This window comes from Canis lupus, chromosome 26 (assembly GCF_048164855.1).
Source record: "Canis lupus baileyi chromosome 26, mCanLup2.hap1, whole genome shotgun sequence".
NCBI classification, from domain to species: Eukaryota; Metazoa; Chordata; class Mammalia; order Carnivora; family Canidae; genus Canis; species Canis lupus.
In genome coordinates this window covers 42,382,712-42,408,346 of record NC_132863.1, presented here as the reverse complement: position 1 = coordinate 42,408,346, position 25,635 = coordinate 42,382,712, and the positions used below count along the sequence as shown (strand labels likewise).

Genomic DNA, 25,635 nt, shown 5'->3' with positions numbered 1-25,635 from the left:
TACGGAATGACTTTTTTAAAATGCTGTGTTGGGAGGTTTTGGTTGTTTTTAATTCACGTCTCAGGTCCCAGATTATTTCTAATACCTTGGCAACTAACATGGAAAATCTGGGTTATGTGGTGTTCTAGACAGCAAAATCTTAATATTCCTAAGGCGAGGCTGGGTCATTGCAAAATGGCCAAGTGTCTGATGAATTAAGCACCTACTTGAATTGCCTTTATTCACTCACATATGAATTTATTGATTCCACGACCATCTATCTTGTACCTCCTATACCCAAAGCAATCTTCCAGGTGCTGATCCATACAGGCAAGTGTCCTAAACATAGATTTTGCCCTCAGCACATATAAGATATGTTAGAAAGAGAAAATAAGCATATTTATAAGAAAATGTAAAAAGTAGGTGATAACTTCAATGATATAAAATAATCTGGGAAACCAGTATGGGAACATTTTCATCTATGAAATAAAGAAAAACTTTATGGACACAGTGTGTGAACTTGACCTTTATGACTGTTCAGAATTTAGTTATGATGACATAGGAGCAAGAGAAAGGAAACAGTCAGCTAAGGCATTATAATGGAAAAATGTATTGTTCATGGAGAAAGGTAAGAATATGTCTGGAGAGCAGCATTCATCAAAATCAGGAAGTGAAATCATGTCCTAGGATTCTCTTTCTTATTATTCAGTTATATCTGTACTGCCGATATGAAGTTTGCATGTCAACTCACTTTCACTGACTTAGTATTTTTTTGTTAAAATGATTTATTTATTTTCTTAACAATACATTGTACTTAAAAACATTACTGGGACTCCTGGGTGGCTCAGTGGTTGGGCGTCTGCCTTTGGGTCAGGTCATCATCCTAGAGTCCCGGGATCAAGTCCCACATCAGGCTCACTGCATGGAGCCTGCTTCTCCCCCTGCCTATGTCTCTGCCTCTCTCTCTCTCTCTGTCTCTCTCATGAATAAATAAATCAAATCTTTTTTAAAAAATTACAAACATACAAAAAAATCAGTATCATTTGGCATAAATACAAAGTAAACATACATAAAATTTAACTGAAAATAATGCAAAATTTCTTTAGGCCTTGTTGGTTGCTAGAGGTCTGTTGTCAAGGTTAAGAATGCAGATTACTGAGAGTCAGGAAGGGATTAGTACCTACTAGAACCAAACCAAGAGTTTCTCCTGGACACAACGTAGGAAACGGAACCAGAAGAAAAGAAAACCAATGTCTCATCATTGAATGCAGCTTAGTGTTATGTCTGAGTTCCACAAAAACACAGCTCATATTTACCAAAGAGGTAAGTGGCGCATTTTGGGAAAATCAACCTACAGGAAAATCAACCTTGGTTTCAAATCACAACTCTCAATAAAATAACCAGCAATCCTATGTGTTAAGCTTTGTTGAAAAGGTGCCTACCTCTCTCTCTTTCCCCCCTTCTCTATGTCTCTGTCATAAATGTGTGTGTTATATAACATATATCATCACATAGAATTACATACAGCATTATAAATATACCAATTATATATAACCTATGTCCTATGTAAGCATATATAAACATTGATATATAGAGATAGATATATATAATTGACCCTTGAACAACACAGGTTGGAACTGTGCAGATCCACTTACATGTGAATTCTTTTTTCAAAAAATATAGTACGGTACTGTAATGTTTTTTATCTTCCTTATGATTTTTTCTAGCTTATTTTGTTGTAAGATTAGAGTATATAAAACATGTAACATACAAAGCATGTGTTAACTGTTTATGTTATCAGTAAGGCTTCCAGTCAAGTTTTGGGGAAGTCAAGTTATACATGGATTTTTGACTGTTGGGGGAGGTAAGGAAGGGAAAGGCACCTCTAACCTTTGTGTTGTTCAAGGATCAACTGTACATATGAGAAGAGAAACAGAGAGATAGAGATATCTAAATGTAAATTTACATCTGTATCATTTAATGTCAATATACACATATATACAGATATATCTATATAGAGACATAGGTAGATAAATATATAAAGAGAAAGACATATATAGAGAGACAGGTAGATATCCAAATGTACAGCTGTCTATCTAACTGCCACAGATAGAGAAAGAGAGAGAGACTGGTATATGCTATACCTGCAATATAGTATTACAATCCTAAAAATAAGCCAGGTCAAAGTTTGGGACCAAATCATAGAACTTCAGACCAGACATCACTAAAAGTACTATTTCAGAAAAAAGAAAAGCACATCAGAAAATGAGTATAGTATCATAAACAAGAAAAACCATAAAAATGGTCTTGGTTAGTGCTAAAAGGGAAATAAAATGGCAACAGAACTTACAAAATTCTAATTTAAGCGCTCATCAATATTCATGTCTATAGATATAATCACATATAAATTTATTTAAATTTCAGAAAATTTTGAAATAGGTTACATATATTAGTCATATCAAAAATCTTCAGTAATGCTTTAAATCTCCCAGGCAAAAAGAGAACAATTCAAATAACCGGCTGCCATCTATAGACCTCATCAAGCAATAATTTTGTCCTTTTGTGGGGGATGGTATTCCCCCAGAGATTTTACTGATCTCTTTTTTGTTTGGTAAAATGACTAACTGTTTGAGCATTCCAGCAAAAGAACATAAATGACTGTTGCTTACAGTCAAGACTCAAATATCCATATGCAAATAATTTCCAATGTGTTCGTTATCCCAGTCTGCCATTATCCTTCTGCCAAGAAGAGTTTTCTAGGCCAATTTTCCCCACTGCTGATTGGGATATACTTAGAAAATTCACAGTGGTTTCAGCATGAGCCTCAGCAAACCATAATTAGGTGAGTCTGCTGAAACAAAACACAGCCAAACTAAATAATGCATTCCAAGACCAAGTATCGACTACAGTAGATAATATAAGCCTCTGAGCTGCCATCCATTGGCATAGATAAATGAAAATTACATTTTATCTTCACTTTATACTTGAGTCTATATGAAAAAGGAGGAACAAAGTGCTTGATTCTCACATCTGCCCTTTTCACCCTAGGTATTCATTTAGAAAAGAGTGTTGAGAAAGTATTTGTATATCCAGAGGAAACGTCTCGGTCTGTGATGTTCATAAATCCAATTTGTCATTCTGTCTTTATTTATCATCTAATTAGAGAAATCATACCATTTCTGACTCCTATTTCTCCTCACCTCTTTCCCACAGAAAATAAGAGCAAAAGAAGATGCATCTCATTTGATGATATGAGTTTATAGTTCACAAATTAATCAGTAGTTGGCTTGTCCATCTAGTGATTCTAATGGAAGACAAACTGATGATGACCTTAACTAGAAGAACACATTGTAGGCGAATTAAAACAACTTTCATTTTCTGAGAATTAACTATGTGGTAGACACTTTGCTAAGCATTGATAAAATGAATTGTGTTATGTAACACTGTAAGGTAGGAACTGTCGGTATCCTCCTTTTACAAGTGGAGAAACATACTCAAAAATATTAAGTCCCTCATCCAAAGACATAGTGAGAAAGTAGCAGAGGCTTGGCATGAACCCAGGTATGCCTGACTTCAATGCCCAGCTTCTTCCACATTCTTTGCCATTTCCAGATCCATGGACACTACAGCACTAAACAATCACAAGCCGGAAATGCTCAGTAGGATCAGTTAAAGTTAAACTAAATCACTTACATCCTCAAATACGATTGAAGTTTGGAGTCCTTGCAAAGCAGAGAAACAGAAGATGGAAAAATCTCTAGTGGCCAGAGAACGATAAAGGCCAGAAGCCTGAAGGTCATGTCATCTACCCTGCAGATTTCTATGTTGGCTGTTTCAAAGTTGCTGCTTAATTTTGTTGTCTTTTCTAACCTATTTATTCAAAAAAGGTCATTTCAAGCTCAATGTCTTCTTGATGGTGACATCCTGATCTTTATCAGAATTTCCAACTGGATTTACTAAAGCCTGAGAAGGTCAATGGCACTGAGTCATGGGCTCTGACCACCCTGTAGTTGAGACTATTTGGCTCACTGCTCTTTGCTCTTTCACTAATCACTCCCACTATTTGTTTAACATTGTGGTTCTTCAGATAAAATTCTTCATGTTAGGCTTAAGGACTCAAAGATTCAATACTACTTCCCATCCAATGTCTGCTATAATCAAGTTTCAATTAAATAAAATGATTTGGGAAAGGAAGAAACTGTATTTTATGTAAGAGGAATCTCATGCGTTAAATTTATTGTTAAAAAAGTGCCAAAGCATGTGCCAGATGCTGTGTAAGGAAAAACCGCAAGTTTTCTGTTCACAGGGAGATGGCATGCTTGAGGGTATCTCCTGTATATACACCAATCCCCTTTACATCATCTTCTCATTAATGAAAACTGTCATTTGAGGAACCACTGCTCTGCCGGAGTCCACATGATTTGGGTTAATCTGGCCCAATCCTGGCTGCTGAAGAAGGGTAGTGTGTAAAAAAAGGATGAAACACATGACTCAGTCCTGGCCAATTGGCACCATCCATTCCACTAGCCATATTGATGAACTCCAAGATGGGCTATGACCCAAGTGGGGCAAATGAGACTTATTTCAGAACTTTTTTCTGGAAATTTGAAAGCATGGCTGCTAAATCCTGGAGCAGCTGGTAACCATCTTACCACTATAAGGAAAGAAAGTGCCTGAGAGAGAAGAATCCAACACACACAGAGTAAAGAGAAGTAGAAAAATTCCTATAATGCTATTTGATCCCATAGATCCAGCTTAAGTTGTGTCTATCTCAGGGCCTCATAAGTTATAAGATAATGAATTTTCCTTGTTTCTTTTTTTCTTCCTGGGCTAGATTAAGGAGGAATTCTATTCACTTATAAGCAGAAAAGTTCTGATTAATAACTCTAAAAATAATCTTAGCTTTTATCTTTTTTTTAAAGGCTATTTTTAAAATGAAGAGTTCTATTTTCCTGCCATAATAAATACAGGAAGGTATCATAAGCTTTCTTGCTAAGTTAGGGTCTTAGGCTGAACATCCAATTTCAATCTTATCAGGGGAAGAGACTGGCTATAGTAAGTTTTGGCTCTGAAGCCACCCTGGAAGTAAGGGATTATAAAAGAAGTAGCTGGTACTCATTTATTTTCCTTTTTCTTGAAAAATCAAAGGAAGCATTAAAAAATGTTTATTTGTAATATATATGTAATTGATAAATGACTTTTCTGATTGGTAGAGACAGAGGCAATTTTATTAGATCTTGAAAGCCTATCTTCTACTTTGGCAAGGTTGGCTTACATCTAACCTGATTTGTCATCTGAGAAGAATGCTTCTTTCCATGGCCTAACTTCCCAAAAGTTAGAGTGGCAAGTATCCTATCTATTTTGGTGAAAAAGAAATTGGAAGACGACGTAGCACCAGTCACCTGAGGTTGTCGAAAAGGATCTGCCATTGTTTTTCTCTAGTCAACCAAGCCAACCATTGAAAGCCAAATGATGAGAAAAATTTAAAAAGAAACCAGCTGTCTGGGGGTAATCATACAGATCTTTGGTGATACAAAGGTTATAAGAGTCATAGATTGTCTAAGCCTCAATGGCCTCTGGGACCATCTAGCTCAATGGCTTCATTCCACTTTGGCTCCCTACAGCCCATTTTTCCTTCATCAGCAGAGATACCTTAGGTGAAATAAATAGAACAATACAACAATTGAAAAATTGAAAAATCTCCAACATTTCCCCACTATGCTTGGGATAACATAAAAACCCTTAACTTGGTCTAGCAGATGATTCACATTCTAATTCATGCCCACCTATTCTCTTCATCTGCCTAGACTCCCCCTACTGCCTTACTGACTGTTTTTTCTCATTTTCTGAAATGAGTTCCTTCCAGACTCAGGCCTGTTTACTTTATTCTCCTTAATCTCTTTCACCTGGACAATTCCAATTCCTCCTACAATCTTGGCTTACAGTTAATTTATTTAGAATTGTTCTTTGGCATTACTAAAACAATTAAAACTGCTCATGTAAATGTTAATTGGACTTGCCACATATTCTTTACATTTCCCATAATCTTTCATTATTTAGTTAGTGTATACATCTTTCAATGTTTGTTTGCTCACTGGTCTTTAAGCTATAAGGCCAAAGAAAATGTTTGTTTTACAACAAACTAATGGTCCTGGCATATAGCAGGTATTTAACAAGTTTCTTCAAAGAATTAGTAAAATAAATTGGAACTTCTAGAGAAGTGAATTATCTTCCCCTTGGAACCAAAAATGTTTTAGATATTTCCATATTTTTGATCCATGGATTCCAATGACTCTCTAGCATTTGTTTTTAGTGGTAATGAGAGATTGGCATATTTGTGTAAGTCATATATATATTTACATATACTATAATTTCTTTTCAATTTTCTGCTAATTATATTAATACAAAATTATAAATTGTAATATGTTAGGAAAGAAAATATAACTGAAAGTATCAGAAGGTACAGTATATAGTAAGGTGGATGTTATCTCATATACAAATGTTTTATATAGGGACACCTGTGTGGCTCAGCAGTTGAGTGCCTGCCTTTGGCTCAAGGTGTAATCCTGGTCCTGGGATCAAGTCCCACATCGGGCTCCCTATGGGGAGCCTGCTTCTCCCTCTGCCTATGTCTCTGCCTCTGTGTGTGTGTGTCTCTCATGAATAAATACATAAAATATTTTCAAAAAATGTTTTATACAGAATAGACATGGGTCTATCCTTCATAGGTACACATGTATGCACATACATACATGCACATCTATACACACATCTGGATATAGTAAGTCACATTACAAAATGTATCTCATTATAAATTACAATCAAAGTGCTCAAAAATCACAAAACTAGCCTTCCAATGAATGATAAGCCCTTATTAGCTTCTAATTCTTCAAAAGCATTTTTTTTCTCTAGTCTATCACCACACTTATAAAAGTCACCATTGGTATCCTGGGGCACTTGGGTGGTTCAGTTGGTTAAGTGTCTTTGACTCAGGTCATGATCTCAGCATCCTGGGATCGAGTCCCCAAGTTGGGCTCCCTGCTCAGTGGGAAGTCTGTTTCTCACCCTCTCCCTCGGGCCTTGCTCCTGCTTACGCTCTCTCTCAAATAAATAAATTTTTTATAAAAATTTTAAAAAGTCACCATTGGTATCCTATCTTGTATTTTGTGTCTTCTGTTACTCAAAATGGTAGAATGAACTTGGGATTCATAACCAACTAATATTCATGCAGAAAAAGCATGCATCCCCATTGTCTGAAAGTACCTTTCAATATCATGAAACAGTAAGATCAATAATTCAAAGCACATGTTCCCAAATCCAACCAAAGGCTTAGAAGTTCTAAGTTTTCTAAAATAAAGTACACACACACACACACACACCTCACTGAATATTTATTTTCCCTCAGTCCTTCAGGGAGTGGCTGCCCCCAGAGAAACTAGTTTCACAGTTCAACTGAAAAAACATGGACTTGTAAGTCCAGGAAACAAGTACTTCTTAAGTGAGGTTTGGGCGACCCAACAAGGAATTATAAATGAAAGAAGAACAAAATCCTGTGCCTGAAAATCTGTTAGGAATCTGGTTCCTATTTCCAATTAGTCTTATGTCCGTGGTCTTCTTTAAGAGGCAGGCTCTAGAATCTGCTGGATCTTAGTTAATCAATTTTAACTGGACCTTTAGTAGAGGCCAATATATGATGGAAAGGAAAGAAAAGTAGCAGTGACTAAGAAGGCATTTTTTAAGACCAAAGTGCCTGAATTTAAATTCCAATTCTGACACTTCCCACAAGGGAGATCTTCAGCAAAGTACTAGAGCTCACCTGATCTCAGATCTCTCATCTGTAAAGGGGACAGGCCAGGGCCTTGCCATAAGGACAAAATAAGGGCATTCAGGTAAAATTATAAGCTTTGCAGCTGGCATGTAGAAAGATCCGGTGTGTATTTGCTACTGTTGTTACTTCTGTTATATTTATGGTCATCATTAATAAGCCTACTACAGTCTTCCCTAAAATATAGCTCCTCTAATTTGTCATTGTACCTGCATATTTCAATTTTATGTTTCTGTTCCAGTATATTGGAAGATGTAAGTTCCAATTCCATTCAATTCAACACCAGACAGATTTGTTGAGGATCTACTATGTGCAAGGCAATATGCTAGGTATTCGTGATATGGACATGAAGAAGATACAATGCCTGTTTTCTTAAAGATTCTCTTTAACACTGTATTCTTTAAAAACTTCTGCCATGATGGGTGATGGTACATTTTATGTCTACGGTTTCTTCTCTTTCAGAAAGACTGTCAGTAAAAACCACTGTAATATATTACCCATATAACAACAGTGCAATAATATTGATCAATTCAAAAAGTAAAGAGTTGCTTAGCTGCATTTTAAGCAAAGCTTTAATAACCACAAAAACGAAACATACTCTGTTATCAAAGCTTATCTTCTCAAAATCATTAAAGCCAAGTGAACAAAAACATTTTTAGGTGCTTTCATCAGACTGAAAAAAAAAAAAAAAACTTGATATTTGAATTAACTTTTACTAAGAAACAGGACATCTGAAGGTGATTTTGCCCATTATTTGATTTCACAGAAATAATTCAAAGTTCAATTCTACAGCTAGTTAAAAAATTTTTTTCAAGTACTTATTTAAAAATAAAACCTACACAGTTATTGGGCACCTGGGTAGCTCAGTGGTTGAGTGTCTGTCTTTGCCTCAGGTCAGGACTCTTAGGTCCTGGGATCAAGACCTGCATCGGGCTCCCTGCAGGAAGCCTGATTCACCCTATGCCTACGTCTCTGCCTTTCATTGTGTGTCTCTCATGAATAAATAAATAAATAAAATATTCAAAGAAAAAAACCTACAATTATTGTTCAGTGAGTCATTCGAACTGAGGGTTTCAATATCATTGGGTCAATCCACAGTGTTGAAAGCACAAAAGTAACAGAATGGTAGAAAGCATACATCACTTGCTTCTAGAAGGATCAGTAATCAGTCCATCTTAAATAATTTTTTTATCAAATTGGAGAAGTCAACCCCAGGGGAAAGCATGATATGGTCTGCTCTGATTCAGAACAGAAATGCTCACATTTCAGATACTTCACCTTGCTCCCCAGCCTGCATGTGGTATATAACTGGGCTGGGTGTTCTGGAGGGGGAGATTGGGAAGACCAACATGTTAGAAACCCCTGCCCTATCCCAGGCTCAACAGCTATTATTCCACCTTACAACGAAACTGCTTGACAGATCAAAAATGTTGGCCATGTCTTTGCATAAAAAATGTAACATCTTTAGCTTCCATTTTTACTTAAAGATGATCTACCATTTTTGCAATTACTATAGTTGGATTTTCTATATTTTTTAGGAAGGCTTAGCTCTCCTTGGGAGCAATCAATTAAGCTAGAAGTGGCCATGGTGCAAAGGGCTCAGACCAACCTGAAAAGCCACCAAGATACAAAAGCACACCACCTTCCACACCAGGATTTCCCCCACATAAGAAAGCGCCCCCCCGCCCCCACCCCACTCCACCCCACCCTTGCTGCAATAGAGGATCTCACTCTTATATTTAAAACTAAACCCGTTCCCTCTGGATCTCATCCTGTGTCATCTACTCAAACTTCTCCCAGATTTCCTCTACCACCATTGGAGCCAAAATGCCCTCTGCTCTACCCAATTACAATTTAATTTATTTAATTTGCATGTAGCTCTTCTCTGAACCATCCTGGCATAAAGGGCTGGTGGAGGGGCATCCCATAATGGAAACAAACAAGGAATGGGCTACACAGGCTCAGCTTAACTGGACCATTCCACTCGGCCAAACACACTCGTTTTTTTTTTTTTTTTAAGATTTTATTATTTATTCATGAGACATACAGAGAGGGGCAGAGACACAGGTAGAGGGAGAAGCACAGGAAGCCTGATGCAGGACCCCATCCCAGGACCCTGGGATCACGACCTGAGCCAAAGGCAGACGCTCAACCAACTGAGCCACCCAAGTGCCCCAAACCTTGTTATCACAAGACTGTAATGACTTTGCAGTCTCTCCTTTTCCACCTTGCTCATTTTTCTCTCAGCATGTACATTCTCCTTAAATTTCCTTTTATTTCAATCAATTAATGTGTATAAAAATCCCTAAGCATACAAAAATCTCGTAATTTATAAAATCTTGTACCAAATAAAAAAACTCTACAAGAACTATTTTAAAAGCACCCATGTATTCAATTACTTCTTATAAAACTCTCATGGGTAGTTACTACTACTACCTTTGTTGTATAAAATTGAATAAAGAGGCACAGAGAGGCTAAGTCACTCTCTCAAGTTCTCACTGCTGGTAAACTCTGGTGTTGGGCTGCAAATGCAGGCATTTTGAATGTAAAATTCACACCCTTAAGTACAATACTTACATTCCATATATTAAATTCCTTAATTCAAATACATAAGAAAATTCCAAATAGCATTATTCATCAAACAATAGGGAATCATGTGGAAGGTGAGTCTTGGTAGTACATCAGATGACTAAAAAGCAAATTCATGCAAAGTAACATCCAGACAGATGGATTAGAGGCTGCCATAATCTCCTGCACTAATAACTGCCCCCGCTTCCTCACTCCCCATGGGGAGAACCTTTTCCATCCTCTCAAAGGCTTATCCCCAACAAGCCCTGACAAGTAGGCAGTCTTGTCCGATCTCACTGCCCCACAATCACCAACAACCCCAGTTAGGCCCTTGAGGATCTCTACCCCAGAAATTTTCAAACTGTATTTAAAAGATTCACTTGGGCTCTGAACTTGAAAAGCTATGTACTGGTAGGTTGGGATGGCTTAGCTACAGAGACAGAGAACAAATTATATCTACACAGACAAGCAGAGATTCCATTTGAGTCATGAAAGATAAAAAGATTAACTTTAATTTTTAACTTTATAGTTTTTGGTTCCATTCTCTCAAATCTGTGTATATTTTCTCCCCCTGAGATCTTAATACACTCTGATCCTCCCAACATAGTTATACATACACAAACACGTGCAAATATTTTTTGTTTCTGGAACTTAATCAAGTTGCATGAGGTTTCTGTTGGAACCAAAAATTACAGAAAGCAAGAATCAAAGTTATTATAACAAAAATAGCAATGAGGCTAATCGCTCAGTGGAGGCTACTCATCATAAATAAAATGCTAACATATCTATACTGGCAATTCAGTCAACAAAGATAACATAAAAAAATCAAACACCCTACAATTTACTTTGGTATCTAAATTGGCCATACCTCTTAATGACCCTTCTTTCATAAAATAGACCAATTTTATGTCTGCTTGCATTGGTCCACTGAGACAGAAGTGTTTGGGTAGCCTCAGAGTCATAGATTAGGACTAAGAGGTGACACTGGGTCTAGCTGACCATGTAAGAGTCATAAAATTTATAGCATCAAGACCCAATAAGTCAGCAATCTGAAATGTGGGATCCACGTTGCCACAAAAGTCCTATGGCCCACTGCCCTGTGAGACCCTGTCTCTGGTCCCTATGATGTTATAGGGACATCACAGGAGAGACGTGGTTTCCCTAGCGAAAATGCAAAGTTGTCTTAGCAGCCTACACTGCTCTTTCAGTCATTAAATGGTTCATATTTTTTAAAGATTTTATTTATTTATTCATGAGAAACACAGAGAGAGAGAGGCAGAGACACAGACAGAGGAAGAAGCAGGCTCCATGCAGGGAGCCTGATGTGGGACTTGATCCCAGGAGTCTGGGCTCAGGATCACACCCTGAGCCAAAAGCAGAGGCTCAACCCCCAGCATCCCTAAATGGTCCAGATTCTTGACTGAATACTTACTTCCATATTAGATAATGTGCTCAAAAAATCTAAGGTAACCACAACTGCTGTGAAGGTAAGAACATAGTTCTCTGGCACCAGATGGATGAGAGACTGATCACGCTGCTCCTTTAGGGCTGTAGGACCTTGACTAAGTTGCTTACCTACTCTGAGCATGAGGCTCATGGAGGTAAATGAATAGAATGAATGAACAGAATAATTTTCCTTTCATAAGGTTGTTATAAAGATCATATGTGATAATGTTTTGAAAGTTCCTGGAGAAGCCCCCCAGCAGAGAGTACGCACTCATAAATGTGAGTCATCATCACCATCGGCCCTGTTAGGAACCCCCCCCAGCACATCCAATTCTTCATGGTAGCTGTTAGATTCAGGTAGTAAAGTGTGTCCCTCTCCTGCTGTGAATCCACTCATATCCACTTACCCACAGTGTTTACAATTAATTTAACACTTATAGTCATGCTTATTTGTGATCTAAACATTTAAGACCAAAGGCTCTCATTTCTGAGCTCCCTTTTCATACATATCTTATTTCTTACCCCCTCAAATCCTGGATTCCTAACAATGAACTCTCATACAATCCAAGAAATTCTAGAGGACTTGATGTGGAACTAAATGGGCTTTCTTGTGTCTCCTTTTGAGAATGCCTCTTGCCCTTAAAGTTACTGACGGGTCATTGTTATTTCTTAAGCAACTGATTAGGAAAACATGCTGGTTTTATGGGGTGTAATGTTTGAGACCTGAAAGCAGGAAACCTAAAACCACTCAGCTTTTTAAGAGACAATACTGACACTTGGTTCAAGTTGCCCTTGGGACCTACAAAACTGACCTTAGGGCAGTAACTCCCAGAGCAGAGAAAATACATAATTTTAGAGACTGTAGCCTCCAAATGCTGTTGACCATGTTCAAACTTTACAAGACAGCTTTCCTGCATTTCCCTGTATCATTCACTCATGTCTTGTGGTTAATACTTGTATAGTTTCCACTGTTACTCTGAAAACCAGGTGTGAGGTCATGTGGCAGGTACACAGTGACATTTTGCTGCTTTACACTCCAGCACATTCCCTAATTAAAGTGAAATGTGTGGTCCAGGAGAGGATATTTTCTAAATGAAACCAGTGATAATCATTTCAGAGATCTATTCTGAAGCTCATTTGCTTTATCTCTTTCCAATTAACTATTTGCTTTCTCTTCCCATACTGTTTCAAAACACAATTCCTTTCTTGGGTTTGGCACAGTGCAATATGCATTCTTAATGTGCAAACTCCTCTGCTTGGACACTATATAAATATGAATACCATCTCCATTCCTACCATTTAGTAATCATCTGCCTCCAACTGTTTAATCACAGGTGGCCTTCTGTGAGGTGGGAAACTCTAGAGGGGAACAGATGGACCAACAGGAGCAGGGTAGAGCTCCAGTGGAAGAATTCCATATCTGAAAAGCAAATGGCCCAATGATGTAACATGTCCCACCTCTCACCTCCATTTCTATGTGGCCATCAACAAAGTTCTCCTTCCATTTAGAGCAGTTTATGTTTATGCAGAAAATGAACAAATGCAGAGTTACATCCAGGAACCAGCATATGCTATGACCCTTACTAAGGTACATCTTTAAAAAATATTAGCTTTGATTTCTTGTTGGATTAAATAGAGGAAATCCAACTTGCCACTTAGTGGTTTCACTGAAGGTCAGAATTTAGGATTGGTGACAAGCTCTAGGAGGAAAAGGATCTGGAAGCTAGGACTAAAGCTTGCCTGGAATGTTTAAAGGAAAACAGAAACTTTATCTCAAACATAAAGAAAATGAAAAGTATGTACCAAAGATGTAGCTTTATTGCTATTGCTACAGAAACTATAGGCCAAGATTTTTAAAGTGGCTTTATCCATGGGCCTCGGATTATTTCATGGTCATTGTCAAGTGTCCGTGGCATAGCAAGCCTGCAATCTTTTCTTGCCTTTATTGTGGATGTCTAGAAAACAAAGTAAAGCACCTCAGTCAAATCTCCTTGAAAATACACTAAAGATGGATCAACCAGCAAATCCATGATTGACATTCACTAGTAGAAGCATCCTTATCGATAAAATGCTTTCAGTATAGTGTACCTGGTCTGTTTGGGGGTAGTCAGTGGTCTGACTCAATCTGGACTCAAAGGCTCTATGGGGCATGGTTCTCTGAAAAATGCCGAATGAGCTATTTAGCTATCCGAGTGTAAAATGGAGATGTTTGTACAAGTCATGTACCTGCATACACTTCTTACACACCTTGCATGTTAAATTTGGCTGAAGCATGTCCAAATATAGCAAGAAAGGACCTGGGGAGCCTCACTGACAGTCCTTGGCTTCTCCTTGCTTTGCTGACACTTGGTGATCACTTGTATCCTTGAAGTAATCAGGAAATCTTGACACTAAGACCTTAGATTCTGCACTCACTTTACAATTTAATCAAAGCCTCAATATGCAAAACAATAATGCAGTACTTAACGGTATAAATCTAGTTACTGCCCTTCAACTAGTTACATTATTTTACTTATAAACTCAGAGTGAAATGCAGATTCAAATTATTAAATTACAGTTTGAAGATATACTAAAATACCATTTATTAGAAAGTACGCATACACACTCTCTTATAAATACTTAGGAAATATCAAACTGTTACAAGTAGTGGCTATCGTAGATTAAAATTGAGTGGAGGAGATATGAGTCCTCTTCCTTTTTACGCTTTTCAAGTATAATCATGTATTATCAAAATAAAAATCTAGTATAGACACATTTAAAGTAAAAGAGTTAAGTATGTTATATGTAATGCAATGGCTTTGAAGAGCACAACACATTCACATTGGTGATTAGGAAAGGTAGCTCTAGGTGTGCCTGGGTGGCTCAGCTGGTTGAGTCTGACTCTTGATTTCAACTAGGGGTGTGATTTTTGGGGTTGTGAGAGCGAGCCCCTCATCAGGCTCCATGCTCAGATTCTCTCTTCCTCCTTCCTTCTGCCCCTCTCCCTGCTCTCTCTCTAAATAAATGAATTAATTAGTTTTTTTTAAAGTATAAAAAAAAAAAAAAGGAAGAAATAGTAGCTCTAATCTCCTATGATTCTCATCATCCAATTTATTTTTGGTTTTTGCATTGCATACCCTACAGTATCAAGTCATTCCTGGTTTATACAGATAAGCAAATCCAAATGCTAAGCATTTTCCAATTTCCTTTCAAACTTTAGTCTTCAGTTGACTCATTCAAAAGCATGAGAATAAGGTCGTAATATTTGTTTCAAAGTTGAAAATTAAGAATAATAAATGATTACTCAGAAATTGCTTTCCCTATTGTTTCCAGCACTCTTCCTTCTTCTGGTTGAATAATAAATGCTTGATGTAAAAATAAATATAAAAGTGAGACAAGGAAGTATAGTCCAACGATTCCATTCTTACATGTGTGCCCTGGAGCAGCTCTCACACATTTGCCTAAGGAGATGTGCGCAACCATACACACTGTACCAGTCTTTGCAAGAATGAAAACTGTAAACAACTTATATATACATCAATTGAAAGATAAATCCATTGGGATATATTCTTACAAGAGGATTACTGCACAGTGATTAAATAAATGAAATAGGGATAATTTATCAGCCTGAATAAATCTAAAAAAAAAAGTTCAGTGAAAAAAGGAAATGATCAGAGGATGTTGCAGAAAGATATATTTAGCAAAATATTATTTACCTTACTTAACAACAAAAATATGATACTACATTTTAAATATTGTCCTGTGGACCATACATTTATGTTAAAATATTAAAATCAGTGATGTAGATACACAGCAGCTTCAAAATAGCACTAACTAGAGGTGGGGAAAAGAGGCTGATAGGAGAGGAAATGGAATAGTGTAGAGATAATTGCATCTGTAGTGTTTTGTTTCTTTAAAAAATTAAACATTTAAAAAGTTAATATTTATTATATCTGGGTTATACATAGGTATTATACTATTTTACTATTATCTGTATTTTTATCTATTTGTGAGATATTTCACATCTCAAATGATATAAAAATGATTTTATGTAATATATACATATATAAAATACATGTATCTCTAATGATACGTATGTTTATATAAAACTATTACTATATTGCAAATGTTCATGTATTTGTACATACAAAACAGAGATACTTATGAAAGATACTTTACATATAAAAGATATATAGAATATATAATGTATTCAATAAATATATAATTCAAAACGGGAAAATTACAGTGCTCACTTCAGTAATGCATATACTATGATACAGAGAAGATTTAGCACACCCCCTGAGTAGGAATGACCTCAAACTCATGAAGCTTTTCAAATTTTTGAGTACACTCATCGTGACCAGCACTGAGTAATGTATAGCATTGTTGCATCAGTATATTATACACCTGAAACTAATATAACGCCGTATGTTAATTATATCGGAATTAAAAAAATTAAAAGAGAATGACAGAACACAGTACATACCATATGTTATTATCAAATGAGAAACAAACAGGAAACACCCCCGAAATGAGATGATGGCATTCTGCTAGATGCTATACACTTCCTGTTATCTCCTGCCCTTGCACCAGTAACTAATACTATATACAGTACCATATGGACAGGGCCAGGGCAGAGCTGCAAACTTTCCATATGAATGATGCATTGACAAAGAGTTCACGCGGGTGAAAGAGATGTCAGGTTAATTCTGAGCTCTGCACAGCAGCAGCTGCAGTAACAAATAAGACCTGACACTGACCTGGTGTCTCCCTGCACCAGCCTGTTCCAAGGGCCTTACCTACTTAAGTTCATTTGCGTCCTACACAGCTGGGTGACTCAGGTGTTATTACCGTGCCCATTTCCCAGATGAGGAGCTGAATCACAAAGAACACCAAGCCACCTGCCATACCACACAGGTCAAAAAAAAAAAAAAAAAAAAGCAGCCGGGCAGCATCTGAGCCAGGTGCTCTGGCCCCAAAGTCGAGATTCCTAACTAAAGAGTTCCCTTGGCAGCTTCACTCACTTTCACTGGTGTTTTCAAACCATTTTAGGCAAGTTTTAAAAATAAAATATGGGGGGTGGGGGGGCTGCCAGGCTGGCTCAGTCAGTAGAGCAAAGGGACTCTTAACCTCGCCTTATAAGTTCGAGCCCCACAATTGGTCGTAGAGGTTGCTTAAAAATAAAATCTTAAAAAATAAAAATCTAAAAAAATTTAAAAATATTAAAATCAAAATTAAATTTAAAAAAACAGCAAGTTTTCACAATACCCCCTTAGCAGCACTGACAAAAAAATATTACCACTCATGGCAGGAATCTTTGCTATTGGGCAGGTGTAAACCAGGAGACCTCCCTGAACCCCATTTTCAAGAATAGCAATCAGCACAGAGCACGTGCCTCCCGCACCCCCCATTCCCTCCTCCTCCCCCCCACTCCCTCCTTCCTCCACCCTATCCCTTCTTCTTATCCCCCCTCCCTCCATCCTCCTCCCCTCCCCCTCTACCCCATTCCCCCTTATCCCCCCTCCCTCCACCCCCCTCCCCATCTCTCCCCATCCCCCCTCCCTCCACCCCCCTCCCCATCCCTCCCCATCCCTCCTGATACCCCCCTCCCCCCTCCCCATCCCTCCTCCTGATACCCCCCTCCCCCCTCCCCATCCCTCCTCCTGATACCCCCTCCCCCCTCCCCATCCCTCCTGATTCCCCCCTCCCCCCTCCCCATCCCTCCTCCTGATACCCCCCTCCCCCCTCCCCATCCCTCCTCCTGATACCCCCCTCCCCCCTCCCCATCCCTCCTCCTGATACCCCCCTCCCCCCTCCCCATCCCTCCTCCTGATACCCCCTCCCCCCTCCCCATCCCTCCTCCTGATACCCCCTCCCCGCTCCCCATCCCCCTCCCTAGCTCCTTCCCTATCCCCCCTCCACCCCCTCCCCATTCCTCCTCCTGATACCCCCTCTCCCCCTCCCCATCTCCCCTCTCCTCCTACCCCCCTCCCCGCCCCGGGTCAAAGACATCAGGGCTTAGGAGTGTACCCGGGGTTGAACACGGGCTGGCCATGTTCCAGAAAGTCCAAGCCCCGGGCACTGCGCGGCTGCAAGCCCACGACCACCGCACCGAGGCCAGCGCAGCCCGCGAACCCGCAGGCCCTCCGGACGCCGGGCTCCCTCCGACCACCGCAGGCCGCGGTCCTCCAAGCGCAGGTCCCGCCTCCCAGAAGCAGCCCCGGAGGCGCACCAGGCCCCGGTGCGGTGACAGCTCCCCGCACCAACCAGGCCTCTTCACCGGCCCGGAAGCGGTGTGCTGGGCGGGGCTAAGAGGTCACGGCCCCTCCGTGCTGGCCCCGCCCCATCCGGGGAGTGCACGCTCGCGGCTTCCGGTCTTTGCAGCCATTTTCCCCGATCGCAAGCCTGGAGTGAGCTCCCCGGGGGTGTGGCCCCCTGTTCAGTGCTCGTGGCTGGGCCCCGTGGAAGCCTCTAGAAACTCTTTAATGCTGAGGGGGTCAGGGAGGAGCTGAGATCTGCTCTCTGGCCCAACACCGGCCTCGCGTGCACGTTCCCTGGCGGCGCAGGTGATGCGGCCTCCTCCTACCTTTCGCCTGGGGGGGTCCATGGCTGGTTTCTGACGTCACCACAATCCCGCGGGTGGAGCCAACATCCGGTTACACCAAGTGAAGCAGAGGCCCCTGGGGAGGAAGGGAAGCTGGGACTCTCCTAGCCGGTAAGCAGAGCGCCTGCACCCCGGGACCGCTGTGGCCCCCACCCCCTGAGAAGATGCTGCGGCGGCTCATGTTCTCATGACTCTCCCCTGCGACGCTCTCTCCCCTTTTCCCAAGCTCGTCCGTGCGCCTTCTTGCCAGGGGCCTCAGCTGCGATTCTAGCCCCACCTGTATTCTCTGCACGCCTCTGCCCTGCTAGATCTTCTGAGAGAAAATCTGATGGGACCAGTTACCAGCTCCCCCAGACGCAGAGCATCCTCCCCAGCAGGACCCCTCCAGCTCCCGGCCTCTCTAGGGACTGGGCCGCTTCCAGGTGTACGTGGCCTTAGGAAGTTCCTTAACCTCCAGGAGTTATCACAGCGTATGTTTTCAATGAAATGATACATGGGGGGCAGCCCGGGTGGCTCAGCGGTCTAGCCCCGGCCTTCAGCCCGGGGTGTGATCCTGGAGACCCGGGATGGAGTCCCACGTCAGCTCCCTGCATGGAGCCTGCTTCTGCCCCTGCCTGTGTCTCTGACTCTCTCTCTGTCTCTCATGATTAAGTAAAATCTTTAAAAAATAAATAAATAAAAGAAATGATACATGGGGAGGTATTCAGTAGCATGTTCAGGTAGTATAGGCTCTGTCCTATACCTGAACAGGTTGTCGAGGCTTGTCACAGCGTAGTATTAGTGAAGCCTCTTTCTCCCTCAATACTGGCATAATTTTGACCATGTGTCATTTTGGGCATCTTACCTATGCCCATGTTACATTTACTTTTGGATCAAACATCAACCTCCAATCCAGGTAGAGAGGGCTGGGTGTCATAGTCCCTCCGCTCAAAATCTGGCTATGACCTAGGAACCCTGCCAGGTGTTTTGTGGATAAGGACCATGCCGGCATAACAGATTCTCAACATGTCACAGACTCCTTTCTATGAACCCATGAGTAGTACAAACCACTGATACCAGGCCTCCAAGAACAAGCATTTTCTATAGAGAAGAACCAAACCTGCGTTTATCTGGTAGCATATATACGTTAGGACCTTTTATTTGGTTTTTAACACCCTTAAACATTTGTGTTAACACCAAAAATAAATTGTCTCGTTTCTCTGGGTTGAGCTGAAAAAGGAGAAACCATGCCTCGATTCTCTTGCTTTCCTGATGGATTAGCTCTGGCTCTTCCTAAGGCACAGCTAAGATCCAGATGACCTTTCTCCTAGCCCTAGGCTTCTCCAGGCCATGCACATAAGAAATCAAAAGCAGAGGAGAAGATGTAACTTGACAGTCTCTCTATGCAGAATGTCGAGAGGTACTCCGAGCGGCTCTTCAACCGTTAAAGGCTTCAGGATTCCAAATGGCCATGCAAGGCAGTCTTGTTCAGTACTTAGCTTGTCATGGTCCTTTGGGTCAAAGGAAGTTTCCAGAGAAAGATCAACAAAGTCAGTGCCTGCACGCCAAGATTCAAGAGACCAGAGCGAACATAACCATCTGTACTTTTTTATTGAACTGGGGAAAGTGGCAGAAGGAGAAACTGGCAGCTACATCTGTAGTCTAGAATTTATTAAGCTTGCGTACACATATATAGAGTCTTGAAGTTAATTTTTTTCTTGTGACTGACACATACTATAATGATATCCTACACTTACTAGAACACAATAGCAATGTTCACATATACCAGGAATGAATTTCACATACCAGACAAATTTCTAAGAGGGGGGAGATTAGACAACTCCTGGAAGCAGGTATTCAGCAGCTAAAAGAGCTGCTAAAATAATTGAAATAGGGTATTTTTATGTGTCTGGAAAGAAGTATTGAAAACACTATGCATTATTTATTTTTTAAATGGTGTATTTTTTTTATTGTGTCAGCTAAAAAAATTTTCTTCTTACTGCTGGTAAAACAACAAGCACTACAACAGAAATGATCCTTCACAGAATCAAAGATAGAGGGGAACAGAGAAATCTGATTATGGTGTCTAGCTTTCAAAATCGCACCTAAAGATTGTACTCCGTGCTACATTTGCATGATCTAAGTCCTAATGAAAGGAAAGCAAATAAGAATTAGAAAAACTTTCGACCGTTTTTTTTTACTTTGAGATGCAGTCCTCTGTGCTCATCCTATAGGCCTTGAAAAACTCAAGCTAATAATATCATTTAGAGGGAAATTGAAGAGGATGTCAAAAATCTTAATATGGAAGTCAAGATACTTAAGGAGGTGATGATTGCTGCAGAGGTGATGATCTTAAATTTGTGGAAAAAAAAAAAACACCCAAGATAGCAATGGCTTAACTACTTGCCTATTTATTTCTCTCTTTGTGTGTCCAAATTTCCTCTTGTAAAAGGGTACCAGTCAGATTGGATTAGGACCCACCTAATGATCTCATTTTAACTTAATCCCTGTTTTAAGTACAGTCACATTCTGATGTACTGGGGGTTAGGTCTACAACATCTAGATTTAAGTGGAGGGAGAGAGACAACAATTCAGCCCATAATGGGTAGGTATGAAATAAGCATCAAACACATCATTGGCCTCCTGTTAGTAGCGAAAGAATGGATTCTTGTTTGGAGTCCAGTTTGTCCCCGCTGGGTCTACCTGGATTGAGTAGAGGTCCCACACTGGCTTCAGCACACCTTGTTCTGCAGGCCACAGTAATGGGTTCAGACATGAATCCAATCAGAGTGGATCCCAGCAGTTCTGTAGGGATGAGTAGAGGCTTGCTGTTTCTGGGTAGACTTTAATCTATGAGGTTGTGCAGAAGCCAACTTGCCATCACTAAGTGAGTTCCTGGAATGGGGTAGTGGGCAGCATGGTACACCCCATGGACACTGGCCATAATTTCAGTCCTACTGAATGAAATACTGAGAGATCAAGTGAAAGTTCTACTGACATCATGTGAATGCTGAATCTGGCAACATGCCTGGAAGTAACATGATTCTCAAAGTGAATTTGAGTTGTTATTTTTCTCTTAAAGCTGAAAAAAGTTCTAACCAATCTAATAGGTACCATACATTATGGAGATGTTAAACTTTGAGTTGTTGCACTGACACCCTCTTTCTTAGAAACGAGGAAAAAAATAATGACACATTCAGGGATCCCTGGGTGGCGCAGCGGTTTAGCGCCTGCCTTTGGCCCAGGGCGCGATCCTGGAGACCCGGGATTGAATCCCACGTCGGGCTCCCGGTGCATGGAGCCTGCTTCTCCCTCTGCCTGTGTCTCTGCCTCTCTCTCTCTCTCTCTCTCTGTGACTATCATAAATAAAAATTTTAAAAAAGATAAAAAAAAAATTTGTATAATGACACATTCATGTCATGAAACAAGTTTAGGCATTAGGAATGTTGCTAAAGTGCATTGAAAAATCACCTTGAATTATTTGAAGCCATGTCAGATCAAAATTGCCATCTCTCTAGTAAATAACAAGGATCTCACTTACCAGACTTGAACACATCCATGTCTCAAGATGTGAGGCATTCTGAGGACCATTTTGCCCCCCCTCAAATGGTCATTGATTCTGCAATTCTTCCTTGAGTGTTTATAATAGACTACAGTTCTCTACAAAACATAGCATCATGTTATCCTCTTATCTGAGGTCAACATTTTGGGCAAAAGGCTTCAAACATATTGAAGCTACCATTCCAGCAACTACAAGATCAAGGATACCTGCCGGAAAAATGAATATGCAACATTGTACACACATATCTAGCCTGTTGCTTTGGAAATTTAATGAAGATAAATGTCATTGTTAGCAACTCAGTGTTGCACTCAGGTGGCAGGACAAGCCATTCTTGTATGAGCCAAGCCCTGAGTGTACATTATGGGAGGATGTTTATTTATGATGCACTGCAACCCAGCCAGAATGCTACCTTGGCATTGCTGGTCTCGAGGAGAAGGAAACCCCAAAGCAGTTGGTCTCTACAGACTTAAAAGTAAAACAGAATAAAATAAAAACGAAAGCCTGTAGTCTCTGCATAATATATGTGTGTGAGAGAGAAAACACACCCATTAAACTGCAGCCTTTCAGAGCATGATGTCACAAGTCAGATCCTATTAAAGGAAGCAGAAGATGAATGTTTGCTCCAGGCAGCTGGAAGGAGTCAAAAATAAAATACATTGTCAATCTTTCCACTGGGTGCCTAAATTGTAAAAGATGATTTTCAGCATCACACAGATGCCTTCCAATGAATAACTTCTTCCCAAGGAAGAAATTCCAAGCAGTCAGTAAATATAATATATGGATAGTCTGATTAGCAGAGGGGGACTTGTATGTGATACAGTTTATTGGCCCAAATCAAAACCTGACTGATTTTTGGGGAAGAAGAAGAAGATAGATCTGGGGAGGACTGAGAGAAGAGAAAGAATCCACACCAAGCAAAGTGGATGGTTAGAGCACTCAGAGTAACTCAGTTCACATAAACTCCCCAGTTGAACACATCATATTCCTTAAAAGTGGGGATGCACTTGCAATGGCTCCCTCCAACCAGACTATATATATGATTACCCCATCTCTCCACTTCATGCAGTCACCTCTGTGAACCCCAACGACTGGTTTCATTATCCGCAAATGATGTTAATGTCATTTGACTTGGGAGAGTTTTAAACATTAAAATTAAGAATGACATTGGGCCTGTCCTCCAGCACAATTCTGTAGGCACACAAGGAGATAAAACATACACCCTACACCACAAGTATGTTGCCAGGGAGAAAAGAAGGTCCTCCAGTAGCCAATATATATGGAGGAGGGAAACCCTCTTTGGAGTAGGACCAAGAACCAAAAATCAAAGCTACTGTCTAATTTCAAACTATCACTAAACATCTCTCGTATATTATATACACACATCCGCACGCATCTGGGCAGAGAGCCACAGCATACGTCTTTACTTCCACAAGTGCACCACAATGATATATGCCACCGAGAGGCTCAGGTGAATATGAAGTGAAGGGAACACAAAACAGTGGGGGCAAGAAAGAAGAGAAACAAGAGAGCAGATGTAAAAGAAGTATGTGGAGAACAGAAGGACTGAGAAAAGGATATGAATGGAAAATGGCAGCGTCATCAGTTTGCTTTATTAAGTGTTGTTTGGCATGCCTCCAGATCAGAGACTCACGCTCTACTGAGTTGAAATTAATGAATGACTGCCATATTGAATTGCAGAGGTATTGGATATTGGATAGAAAGTTAGTTTGAATTTAGAGTAGAAATTTAATGTTCCAATTTGTCATTCTAAGATAACAGAATTTCCCTCATCTCCTAGATATGTTGATTGACCCTAACATCTTTTGGGAAGAGGAATTCTGTATTTTCAGAATTCAGATTTTCATATGGCATTGATAACAACAACTTTCTAGATATCAGCCTTTAGATTTTAGAATGGCTGTTACAAGATAAGATTCTGAGGGATATTTTGCAATACTCCCAAAGTTTAAGCTAGCAAGTCTAGAAGTATCTTTTAAAAATAATAATACTAAAACATTAGCAAACCATAAGGATTTACTATCTAATATTTGATAAAAGAGTGACAGGTGGACCGATGTCCAAAAACAAAAGAGCAACGAGAACAGAATCAAACACCAGATTTTGGCAATCATCTACAAACTTAGGTGGGAAGGAACTCTACAAATCCCACTCATGTGGGAAGGAACTCTCCAAAAGTAAAGTACAAACTCTACTCACCTGGGAATGAGAGATATTCTTCAAATTCCATGTCAGATCTAGTTCCAAGTCATTATCTGTGTTAAGAGGGATTCTGAGGCTAAATGGAAAAAGAGCTGGCTTTCCTTTCCTCACACCACTTCTGATATCAAACGTATTTTTTTTCTTCCTCTGACCAATTCTTCAACACCAGCTGGGTGCCAATTCAATTCCAACATTATCTACCTGGAGTTAACACCAGATCTCAAGCTAAGGGCTTAGTCACAAAAGATTGCCTCTGTTTCAGATGTTAATTACAAGGTGGAGCCTCCCATGCTTCTGACCAGCTAGCTATAAATTGGAAGTCCCCAGCATCCCCTCCTCAGGTTGCTGTAATGGCTCAAAAACACCTAAAGGAAACAGTTATATTTACCAGCATATTATATAATACAGGAAATCATAAAGATTACAGATGAACAGACAAAAAGATATATAGGGCAAGGTCCAGAAGGGTACCCATCTCAAATTCTGTCCCTGTCGAATTGGGGTGCATCACCTTACCAGCAGCTGGATGTGTTTGCCAACCTGGAAACTCTCTGAACTCTGCACTTCAGGGATATTCATGGAGGCATAACCGATTATTAACTCAGTCTCTGGCCCCTTTTCCCATTCTGGAGGATGGAGGAGGAGAGAGGCTGAAAGTTCCAAGCTTCTAATCATGCTTGGTCTTTCTGATGAACAGCTCCATCTTAAAGCTATCCAGGAATCACCTAATTAAAACAAAAGACTTCTGTCACTCAAGACATTTATAAGGCTTTTAGAAACTCTGTGTCAGGAACTATGGTCAAAGACCAAATAACAAAAGAAGTTTCTAGCATACCTCTATCACTCAGATTTTTTTTTTTAAGATTTTATTTATTTATTCATGAGAGACACAGAGAGAGAGGCAGAGACACAGGCAGAGGGAGAAACAGGCTCCATGTAGGGAGCCCGACGTGGGACTCGATCCCGGGTCTCCAGGATCACACCCTGAGCCAAAGGCGGTGCTAAACCGCTGAGCCACCTGGGTTGCCCTATCACTCAGATTATAAGGATTTTAAGAACCTGTGTCAGAAACTGGGGGGGGGGGGGGGGGTGTGAAGGGTGGTGGAGACTAGACCAAGATATATGTGTGTGTGTGTATATATATGTATCCTTATTGCACAAAGGTTCAAGAAGAAAAACTATAGTTGTGAATACAGGGAAGTGACAGCTCCACCTCATCCTACTTAGGTATTTCTGTTAAAGCTAAAGAAATTGAAGCCCTCATCTTTAAAAATGTTAAATAATTTTCATAACACTTCAAAGTGAATGGCTAGAAACTCTCTTATGAGATCCTAAGTTTCATGATATTCTTACCACCATCAGTAGAGCATTTGCTGACAAGCTGTGTTACCTCCTACATTGATGGTCTGGTACATTTAATAGAGAGTTGGATCAAAAATGTAATCAACTGAACATTTACAACTGCAGATGGCC

At 40.1% G+C, this 25,635-nt stretch overlaps 1 long non-coding RNA gene across 1 annotated transcript in view; it reads right to left on the bottom strand.

The window, feature by feature from the left end:
• Positions 1-18,071, bottom strand: part of LOC140618659 (uncharacterized) — a 29,471-nt gene extending 11,400 nt beyond the window's left edge. Inside the window, exon 1 of the long non-coding RNA XR_012018725.1 lies at positions 17,828-18,071. This is a non-coding gene — a long non-coding RNA (uncharacterized lncRNA). The remainder of the gene's footprint in view (positions 1-17,827) is intronic.
• Between the last annotated feature and the right edge of the window lie 7,564 nt (positions 18,072-25,635).